Raw genomic sequence first — 10,557 nt, forward strand, 5'->3', positions numbered from 1 at the left:
AGGAGAACAGACAAAGGGCATCTGACTGTTTTTGATCAGCGGTGGCAGTATTCCTAGTGTGTCTGTTACATTGATAACATTAGCTGACACAACATGGCTAACAGTGCTAACATCTAAACCAACCTGAGCAAAAGATGTACACCCTTTCTTGATAAAATACTGTGAGCAGGCCTGAAGCCCGAGGTGGGAATGGGTGAGCAGGCCCGGGATTAGGGTTGGGTATTGTTTGTGATTTTTTGCGTAGTAAGCTACGAAAGCAAGTAGACAGCAAGTAGAAAGCTACGGTGGGTTCAGGAAAAGAAGAACGGGGTTGGCTTTAGTAAAAGAAGAAAACGATGATTGAGTTTAAGAAACGTGATACGTGGGACACATATAACGAAGTAAAATCGTGAATTTTGGATAATAAGTAAAGTAAAAAGGAAATGCAGTTGAATCTGATAATCAGGCTACTGCTGCCCTGGTAGCAAAACATGTCAAGATGGACGAGTGAAAGAAGTGAAAGTATTAATTTTACTCTGAGAAGACGCGTGCAGCACCCTGAGTAGTGTAATGCCAGTATAAACATAGTATGTTACTGTTACTGTTAAAACACAAGCCCATTAGCAATGCACCATTGCATGTATAATGACCAAAAGTCAATGATAGATTAATAATTCATAGTGTCATAAGCAAACAACAATGTTGCTTGGTATGTCTTTAACCAGTCAACAAGATGTCCAGTTGAAAATAGTCTTCATATATTTATTTGTGAGGGTGTGGACATGTACTCAAAATATCTACTTAATCATATGGACTCAGAATAAATCTCGGGCTGCAGCTGTCAGCAGAACAGTAATGTTTGTAATACAAAGCTGCAGGGTTTGATTTGGCGGTAAGGCTCTCCTATCATTAATTTTACTCTCATCCCATGAACCCCTGAACTAGAGTCTTGCTGGAGTGCGTAAGCCAAAAGTAAACTTGTTTATTCCCTCAGTTCTCTTGTTAGACCGGGTTGCTGGGCATCCGGGATGATCTGGGCAACTGTTGACATGACAGCATATTTGAGTGACAGGAGAAATAAAAGGTTTCCTGTTGTAAAAGAGGTCTTGAAGGGTGAAATTTAAATGCTAAGTGAAGGGATGATAATCAGGGAAGAAGTGGCTTTTGGGGTTAGGCTGCTTCTGAATGTTAGAAAGAACAAGACACCACACCTTTTTCGGCTATGTAGCCAAAAATGTGTGTGGTGTCTGCTGATAGTATCTTGTGTAGTATGTTTAAAGGCACAAGTCGTGCAGTAAACTCGAAGCCACAACTTCCACCATCCAAATTTAAAACATAGGGTTGGTAACTTCTCAAATTACTTTCCAGGCCATTTAATACACAAACTAGCCTAATGCTATATAACGAGTAAATCTAAGAAGTCAATGGGTGTTGAAGTAGAGCAGTTCAAACATTAATGATAATAGTAATAACCACAGAGAAGTGTTGATGACACATTCGTTTTGACCTAGACCATTTCTGCATGGGAGAGGAAATATTGTATATTTTAGACTGTATGAGAGGCTGTTTGGCACCACTTAGTCTTTGTCAAGTCCCACTTCTGAGTTCCAACTCCATACATCTATTAGCAGAGACATATTTCTGTTTGTTGGGACATCAGAGAAAGACAATAACAAGGAGACTATCACACATGATAGATTGTTGGGGTTTGGATAGTCTTGCATTGCCAGACCTACCTATTCAGCGCTTTGTCAGTGCTTGAGTATTTGCCTGGCTACACCATATATACATTCTAGAATAGGAAAGAAAACCACTCTGGCTTGTTTGCATTTCTTTAAAGTTATTGTCCATAGGATTGTCATGTAGTTAATTGTCTATTACCTATCTATCAAAAAGTGATTTAAAACAATGGTGATTGAGTTTATGACCACTGATGAAAGCACTTGTATTTACTGCTTTGCCAAGTATTACAATCTTAGTGTCTCGGGTGACTTTCCCGCCCTAAATTTAAATGCAGCACATAGTTATTGACGATTTTTACGTCAGTAAGCTGGGTTATGTAAGTCTGTTTGGGTGTGTTAGGATGTCCCAGTCAACCAAGGCATGTCTAAACAATGGGTGGAAGGTTACCCTTACCCTTACCTTCTAATTCATATTCAGTCGGATTTATGTGCAACTTCTGCTTACTGACCTAAGAAATAATAAGGTTAAAATAGTAAAAAACAAATAAGTATGATTATCAGTGATGTATGTGGCATGACAATTAACCTCCAGTTTTTGTGTGTATTTGAATAATAAAATGCATTTATCTGAGGTGATTTATTAGACTTCCTGTGTTTATATAGGGATATATATATTTAAATCTTGTCATTAATGCAACTGTATCTCAGATCAGTGTTATCAACAGTCTACTTATACACCTGTGTCAAAACAATAAAGAGGCTAATTTACATTACAGAGTTTAAAAGAGTGCCAAGGGAAGAATAGATGGGATTATCCTGGGTGTATGAAGAGTTAGATTGTCAGTATTTAACCTACTGAGTATAAACACAATTGACTAATCCGGTCAAGCAAACGAGAGCGACAAACCTGAGTAGCGCATCAAAGAACCCCAGTGGAGTCTGTTATCACCATTCAACCACAGTGAGACCAGCGGCAATCAAAATATCTCAAATGTAATATTTTGTGGACCAAATGATTAAAAAAGCATGCGGTTCAAATGCATATAACGTCACTGTCACTGTCTCGTGACCCACCTGTCATCACCACACCAGCGCCCTACTTTGTGTTTGCCAACACATTCCTGAAGAAGATTGGGTAACCTGTGTGTTTTCTTTGATTGGTCGGCCAGATTTGTCATGTAATGAAAGGACAAAAACAATCTCCTGTTTGTATGTGTAAGAGTGATGTGTCTGTCTTCATACTTGGCTGTTGTTGTACTCCCCTAGGGGATGGCACGCCTCTCTAACTGACTTTGGCACCTGCCTCCCTGAGCTTGTTTGCCACCCTTAACTGTTTCCTTGCCAGATGGTTGATGTCGAAACTGTGGTCCCTAAAATTGTATCTTTATATAAAGAAGTTAGAAAAATATCTGCCATCATTATATTTTTAAAATTTTGTTTAATGTGCATTGAGGGATTATTATTGTTGTGAAGGGATATTTCTTTTAAGCCAAGAAGAAAGGAAAATATCTAAGCTATTCACATGTTTGTTTTTTAAAAGAAAAATACACGTTAAGATTTTAAGGCTGATCAGAATTTTTTCTTCTTCTATATTCTATAAAATTTCTATATTTTTCTGTGCTGACATATACTCATTGTCATGCTATTCATTATATTTACCTATACTTGTGTGGCGGTCTTTTCAAAGAGGATATGCAAGTTGTATTGTTTTCACACACATGAGCTTTCGGGTGAGGCTTTTAATGGAGCTGATGTCATGACAATAGTTGCATAAACAGCAGGAAGTCACCTCAGGGTCGATATATCCCCAGAGGCAGTAACCTACCTACACAGAAAGAGAGCATAAGACACAGGATTAACAAGAGCGTGTTTAAGATTACTCACCTTTGATGAATAAATACTGCTTTAGTGTCAGTCCTGTGTATTAAAGGACTATTTACTTTTTGGAAAAACAGACTTGTGTAACTGTTAACTGTCTGTTTTTTTTTTGTTTGTCCAGCAAAATTGCTTATACAGAGTTGAGGGAGTGAAGATTGCCTGATCATTACAGGACCACATGCAATTAGGGCTGGACCAAAACAGTAAACTGTTCTCCCTGTCAGATTTGTTTTTGTAGATAAGCAGCAGGAAAATAATTTGGGTTTTGAGACCTACAGTATGTTAACTCAAGAATCACCAAGGGCTCATGTCTAACCCCCTGCCATTTTTAAATTCATGTAACTGTTATTATAAAACCCCCACATCTCTCAGTTCTTGACTTTTTACTTAAATGAGTGTATGAATCAGTGAGTTATATGGGGTGTGGTATAATAAAAAAATGAAAAAAGATTATTTAGACCTTGAACCGGCAGGGGTCGTTTTTACCCCCTTATAAAAAAAACTCTGTATATTGCTGCGCTCAGCATTCACATATTAAGTTTTACAAAGAAAAAGAAAAGTTCCTGCAAAATCATCAAACAATAGTGTGGTGGCCCCCTGCAAAAACTCTAACTCTAAACTCACTTTTATGTGTTAGTTCTAAAATGTAGACTAGTTTACCGTTTCTTAGCGCAGCAAAAACAAGACATTAATATCCAAAATTCATGTCTAACCTTACCTTTTAATGTTCTTCCTCTACAATGTTTAAATGGGTGAATTATTGTTTGTTTGTAGCCTATGGTTTATTGTAAAATTTTCAAACATATTTGACCTTTTTAGATCTGCAATGAAACTGCCTAAGGCCCATAAACTATGACTGTTAAATATATGTATGTTATTTTTTTAAGTAGATAAAAATGAACAACAAAGAAATGACAAATTTGGGTGTGCTGGTGTAGTCAAAGCAGGGGGTTAAAATGACCCCCTGGCGGTTTTAGGGGCAATGCACTGTTGGTGGTTCTAGTGTGAATTCCTTGTCCCTCCAAGTTTTTTTGCCATCAAGAATAACAAACTTTTACCGTTTTACTTTTTATTTATTTATTTTTTAAACCAGCTGCTTAATAAAACAGATTACAAACTGCTCAACAATGTAACCTCAAGTTTATCTTTAGCATCTGCTAATCAAGACTTTCACAAAATACTGTCTGTCTGTCCCTCCCTTTTTTAGGATACTTTCTGTTTGTGCTTGGCTTTGTTTTCCGCCTCTGTAAAGGGGTGTGTCTGCCTTCAGTAATCCTACACCGTTAACACTTCAAGCTAACTGTAACTGGCTAAACAGCCTCGACCAGTGAGTGCAAGACATTAACTCTTGCTCACACCCAGATGCCATGTGTTGACTTGGCTGTCTGAATCAAGCACACGCATGCCATTCTATACTACAATGTGAGAGGGAAAGGATTCAACCAAAAGATGGCAACAGGTGTGTGAGCAAGAAAGAAATTATTTTCTCATTGTCACAACATTTCGTAATGACAGGAGGGAGGTAGTTGGAAACCCCCCTAGAGATAGAAAAAACTAGAAAGAAGACAGTGAGAGGAAGAGGGGGGATAAGAGAACCACCCAAACTTCCCAAACTACCCAATACCTGCTTTCTTGGAACTGGATCCCTCCCTTATTCACCACCTGAGAGCGGAGAAACACAGCTGTGCCTCAGAGACTCAGAGCGGCGAGAGAGACAGAGAGAAAAAGAAATGAACAGGTGAGAGCAAAAACAGGACACGTAAGGAGAAGAAAGCCAAACTCTCAGAGAAAATAAAATTGCCTCTCAAAGAATAGAAGACACAGAGATATTTGTTTTTTTTTGGCAAGAAAGTGAGAAACTCTCGGGGGAAGAACCTGAACTCTCAGGAGAGCTTTGTATCTGAAACAACAAAGCAATGAGCTCACTGTCTCTGGATTGAATACACGCGACATAAAGAAGAGATCCCTGTGAGAAGAAATTGGATACCAAAATGTGGACAAAAAGGAGACAAAGAAAATGATGAAAATAGGGATTTTAGGACGGCCTCAACAGTTTGTTTAAATTCTTTTTGTTTTGTAATGTTGCTATTCTGGAATAAGGCTAACTTTTCCTGCTGAGTCGATTGTAGAACCATCATGTAGGGTCTCCCTGCTAGCTCTGAGGAGGGCCAGGTTTTAACAATAGACTACCGGAGTTGGTTGAGCTCTCCGGCTCGTGGAGACATGTCTCTAGAAGATGTAGGCAGCACTACGAGCCTCGGGGCTGAAAGCAACACTTCAGACTCCTGCAATGGCCACTCTCTGAGCCAAGGTCAGGACCAGGATCTGGACAACCAGAGCCAAGGCCAGGATGGGATAGTACTGGAGCGTATTGCCTCCCTGTCATTGGACATGTATGACCCCAGTGACTTTACTGGGAGGTTTACGAAGATCCAATCCAGGCCCAGAAAGAGGACAAGGATCATTGGAGGTAGGTGCAGATAAGCTTGCAATCTTTTGTGTTTAAAAGTGAACACGACAAGGAGAAAACAATTAACCAAGAAGTCATTGATATGCAACAATTTGGCTTCGTAATTATCCCGGTTTGTTTGATTTGGATTGACCAGAGGGTTTTCTCAGGCAAAAAATGGTGAATAGGCTTGTTGAACATCCAGCTGAAATAATTATCCTCACCGCCCTAACTGGAATGTGGCCTGTTTTTTTAATCCAACCTGGGATTTGAAAAAGGTTTTGATCTCCTACTAGGTAGTAACTTCAGACCCCCTCTGTCTTTCCTTGTACACCATTACAAGGTTGTTCTTTGCTGGGACTTGAGGACTTGACAAGTGTCTTTGTTGTGGTTTGTACCCTGTGAAAATGTGATACCTTCTGTGTTTTGAGAAAACAGTACAAGATTACGCTACAGAATGGGGGAAACGATGCCGATGTGGCTCTGTACTCAGATGTAAGCTCAGTATTTTGTTTTGCCCAAACCACTAACTCTTTTTCTTCTGACCTTAACTTCTGGGAATTTTGTGTCCTAACGCTTCCAGCCGTGGGAAAACCCCAAGACCTTAAGTCAAAATGTGGTCTGAGTATAATAGAGCTGGGGGTACAGTTAAATTCAATGGTAATTTTACTGATTTTAGATTAAGATACTTTATGTATGTACAACTTTTTAACCAGTCACAATTATAGGGTCTGACATATAGAAAGTGCCATTAGATGGCAAAACAGGCTTGTGTTTTTGAGACAGTATTACTATGCATTATGCACTTTATAATCCTAACACACTTATTGCAGTTGAAAATGGATGCCTATCTGTGCCTGAACTTGTAACCTTTTAGTTGCAGAAGGATCTGCTTATCTGTGAGACTTGCCCTGTGTCCTTGTCTATCCTTAGAAATTACAATAATATCAACTGATCTCTCAACAGACAAACAGATTCAGTGTTTCTGTCTATTCCTGGAAAGCCACAGCTAGGTCAAAATCAAAAGGAGCCCTCACATTTTAGTACACTTCCATATATTTGATATCTGATGCTTTGATCCAGAGTGACCCAAAGTTGCAGTTACACAGAATAATGTTGTATTTCTATGTCACCAACATTACAATCAATAATACTGGAAAAGAGTTGTAAGGAAAGAGTTTAAGAGTGTCTTGACAATAAAAGTACTATTTCAGAGAGACGTGAAAGGAAAGGTCATAACAATGGAATTTCAAGATAATGGCATATTAAGGGCAATTTGAGCAGAAAGGTTTTAGGAGTCATTTTGTATCGGACTATACATTTTTTAGTGGGATTTGGCGGAATTTCAAAAGAAGAGAGAAAAGTGGGCATACAGTGAAATGGGAAATCTGGAGTAAGGTGGTACCTGTGTAACAAAATGCCACCTGCACAAACATGTCTTTCAGGAAAAAAAAACTCAATAAATGAACATAGATGATAAAGGTCAAATTGTGCAGTGAAATTGAATATTATGGGACCTCTATGCTGTGATAAAGTGCATGACAGAGGCTTTGATGTTGGGGAGGCAAGTATGCCTGGTATGAAAACTACTAACACACACAAACACACACAGATTTTTTTCTGTTTTTTTCAACCCAGCTGTGTCAAGGAGACACCACAATGTGAACTGTGACATCTCAAACAGTCCCTCAGTGGTTGTGTGACTATTTGTGTGTGTGTGTTTGTGCGCGTGTGTGCGCGTGTGTGTGCGCATGCGCACATTTCCGCTGTGTAATGATGGACTAGTTAACAGGAGGAAATGTCAGATAAACAAATGACAAAGACAGATAAGTTTAGCATTCTTGTATTATGATGAATGTGGTTGCATGAAGGTGCCTCCTTGTTAATTCCTTCAGCTAGCATACAACAGAAAATGCCTAAAAGCTGCTGTGGGATGGGAAGCACTACCAACGTAGTAAAGAAACCATAACTATTTGTTATAAACTGTCAAACTGAAAAACTGAGCTTAAATGAAAACATAAGTAGACAAAAGTAGATACAGATGTGTGGAATCAGCAGGAAGAATGGTAAGACAGGGGGATCCTGGCACTAACCTAACATTATGCCCAACGTTACATTTGCAGCAAGCATTTTGTTACAAAGGCAAATATCCAAATGTCAGTTTTAGGCTAACTGTATTTCTGCACGTTCAGCTAAAGCATGTTGACATTATGCAACTTGTGCAATACTGTAGTGGAATGTGGATAAATCAGAAAGCTTTACAGTATTATGTTTGTAAGTGCCTTTGCTTTCTAACACATAGCTAGCATTAGCTACTTACAACTAACTCATACTACCTGGTAGACAAAGGGTGCTAAAATAATCTTTTTGACAAGCTTAGTGGGCGGCTGTGGGTTAGTGGTAGAGTGGTCGCCTGCCAGTTGGAAAGTTGGTGGTTCAATCCCTGGCCCCTTGTTGAAGTGTCCTTGGACAAGACACTGAACCCCAAGTTGCCCCCGATGCTACGCCATCGGAGTGTAAATGTGAGTGTTTATCTGATAAGCCGGTGGGACCTTGTACGGCGGCCTCGGCCACACTGCGTGAAGGGTTCCTATACTATGTAAAATTTTCTTGAGTAGTTGTTAAGACTAGAAAAGCGCTATTGAAGAACAGTCCATTTAAATTTTATGTTTTTAGCTAGCTACAGGCACTTTGCTAGCGTTGAATGGCATTTTGAGCTAACTTTAGCAATCAAACAATCATAGATAGCTCATACGTTTTTGAAATGATTCCCATTTTCTGTTATTGTTTGTAATGAGAAAAGTTTATTATTTCAGAAATTTCAGTATGACACGTTATGCCGTAAGCCGTTTAAATCAGAGCATGTGCAACTCACATCTGCACGCGACTTACATCAGGGAGTGACAAGCATTTCAGCCCTTAGTTGCAAATTACAGTGGGCGTGGTTTTCAGAGTATGACATGGTGAAGTGTGACTCTCCTCTACTGTTAACTAAGCTCTGACAGTAACAAGTAACAACATTCAGGTAGCACCTTCTCTTTGTTAGCCGTGACACTGACTGCCACTTTCACTAGTTAAAATGACAAACATCACCGGCCGGATGTTTGTCATCATTGCAGGTTGTATCAGCTATCACTGCAAGTAAGCTGATGTCAGGCCAAAATAAAACATGGCTGTTGTGTGCTCACTGCAAGCTGGTGTCTGTACTATGCCAAGTGTAGTTGATGAAATAAAAGACACATCACTCTGTTTTTGTAGTTTAATCAATTTCAACAGAGTGATATATCTTTTTTCTAGCTGATTGTGTTATAACAATTTTAAGATTTGCATTTTCCTATAATAATCTCCTTAATAATTTAAGTTTATCAACTTTATAGTTTGAATCAGGACCTTCAGTATTTGGATCAAGTAGCTCCTGAAAAATAAGGAATTTAGAAGGATACATCTTTTTAATCTTTTAATTACATATTTAGTTAAATATACGTATTGGATCAGATAGACATACTTGTATCAGGGCCAAAAAACTCAGTATTTACACAAATACTACATGTTGAATTGGACATCACTGCAAGAAATGGGCCAATCTAACAACAGCCAGTGTTAAGTGCATACAGTGAGAGGAAAAAGTATTTGAGCCCCTGCGGATTTCGTATATTTGCCCCCAGACAAAGAAATGATCAGTCTATAATTTGAATGGTAGATTTATTTGAACAGTGAGAGACAGAGTAACAACAAGAAAATCCAGAAAAACGCATGTCAAAAATGTTATAAATTGATTTGCATTTTAAGAGGGAAATAAGTATTTGACCCCCCCCCCCCCAATCAGAAAGATTTCCGGCTCCCAGGTGTCGCATGTCAAAAATGTTATAAATTGATTTGCATTTTAAGAGGGAAATAAGTACTTGACACTAGGGCTGCACGATTATCCAAATGATAATCACGATTATTTTCAAAATTTGATCGTGATTATTCTCACGATCTTTGTTGATTTTACCAAAACAAATTTTATTGTCACATAGCTATTTATAACTGCGAGAGGGAGTGTGATGGACGCTACTCCAGAGAGACGGCTGATCATTATGAACATCCAGCACGGGTCACGCGGATACACACTTCGTGTGTATGAAACGTCTGTATCTTCACTGCGCTGCATTTTTATTAACTAGATATTCTGGCCATGGGTCACTCTCGGCCCAGGTCCAGTCTCGGTACAGCAGCTGCGTCTCCCACGCTGTTACTCTCCACGAAGTTAGTTGCATTCAGTAACTTCTTCTGGTTCTTCACCGTGGCGGCCGCGATAGCAGAGTTACCACGGAAACACTGGTACAAATACTGGTTTGCCCCTCGTATTTAACAATATACAGCTGTGTTAATAAAACATTTAAACTGTAGACAAATATCAGAAGTGTGGACCGGCGGCCGCTGTGTGGCGGGGCGCGGAGAGTAAGAGGAGAGAGAGTAGGACGAGAGAGCGTAGAAAGATCCCACACAGGCACGGCTTTACAGACGAAATGGGTCTAGAGGAATGGGCAAGACCATTGTCAAGCAGCTTGGTGAGAAGGTGACAAC

This window comes from Etheostoma spectabile, chromosome 13 (assembly GCF_008692095.1).
Source record: "Etheostoma spectabile isolate EspeVRDwgs_2016 chromosome 13, UIUC_Espe_1.0, whole genome shotgun sequence".
NCBI lineage: Eukaryota > Metazoa > Chordata > Actinopteri > Perciformes > Percidae > Etheostoma > Etheostoma spectabile.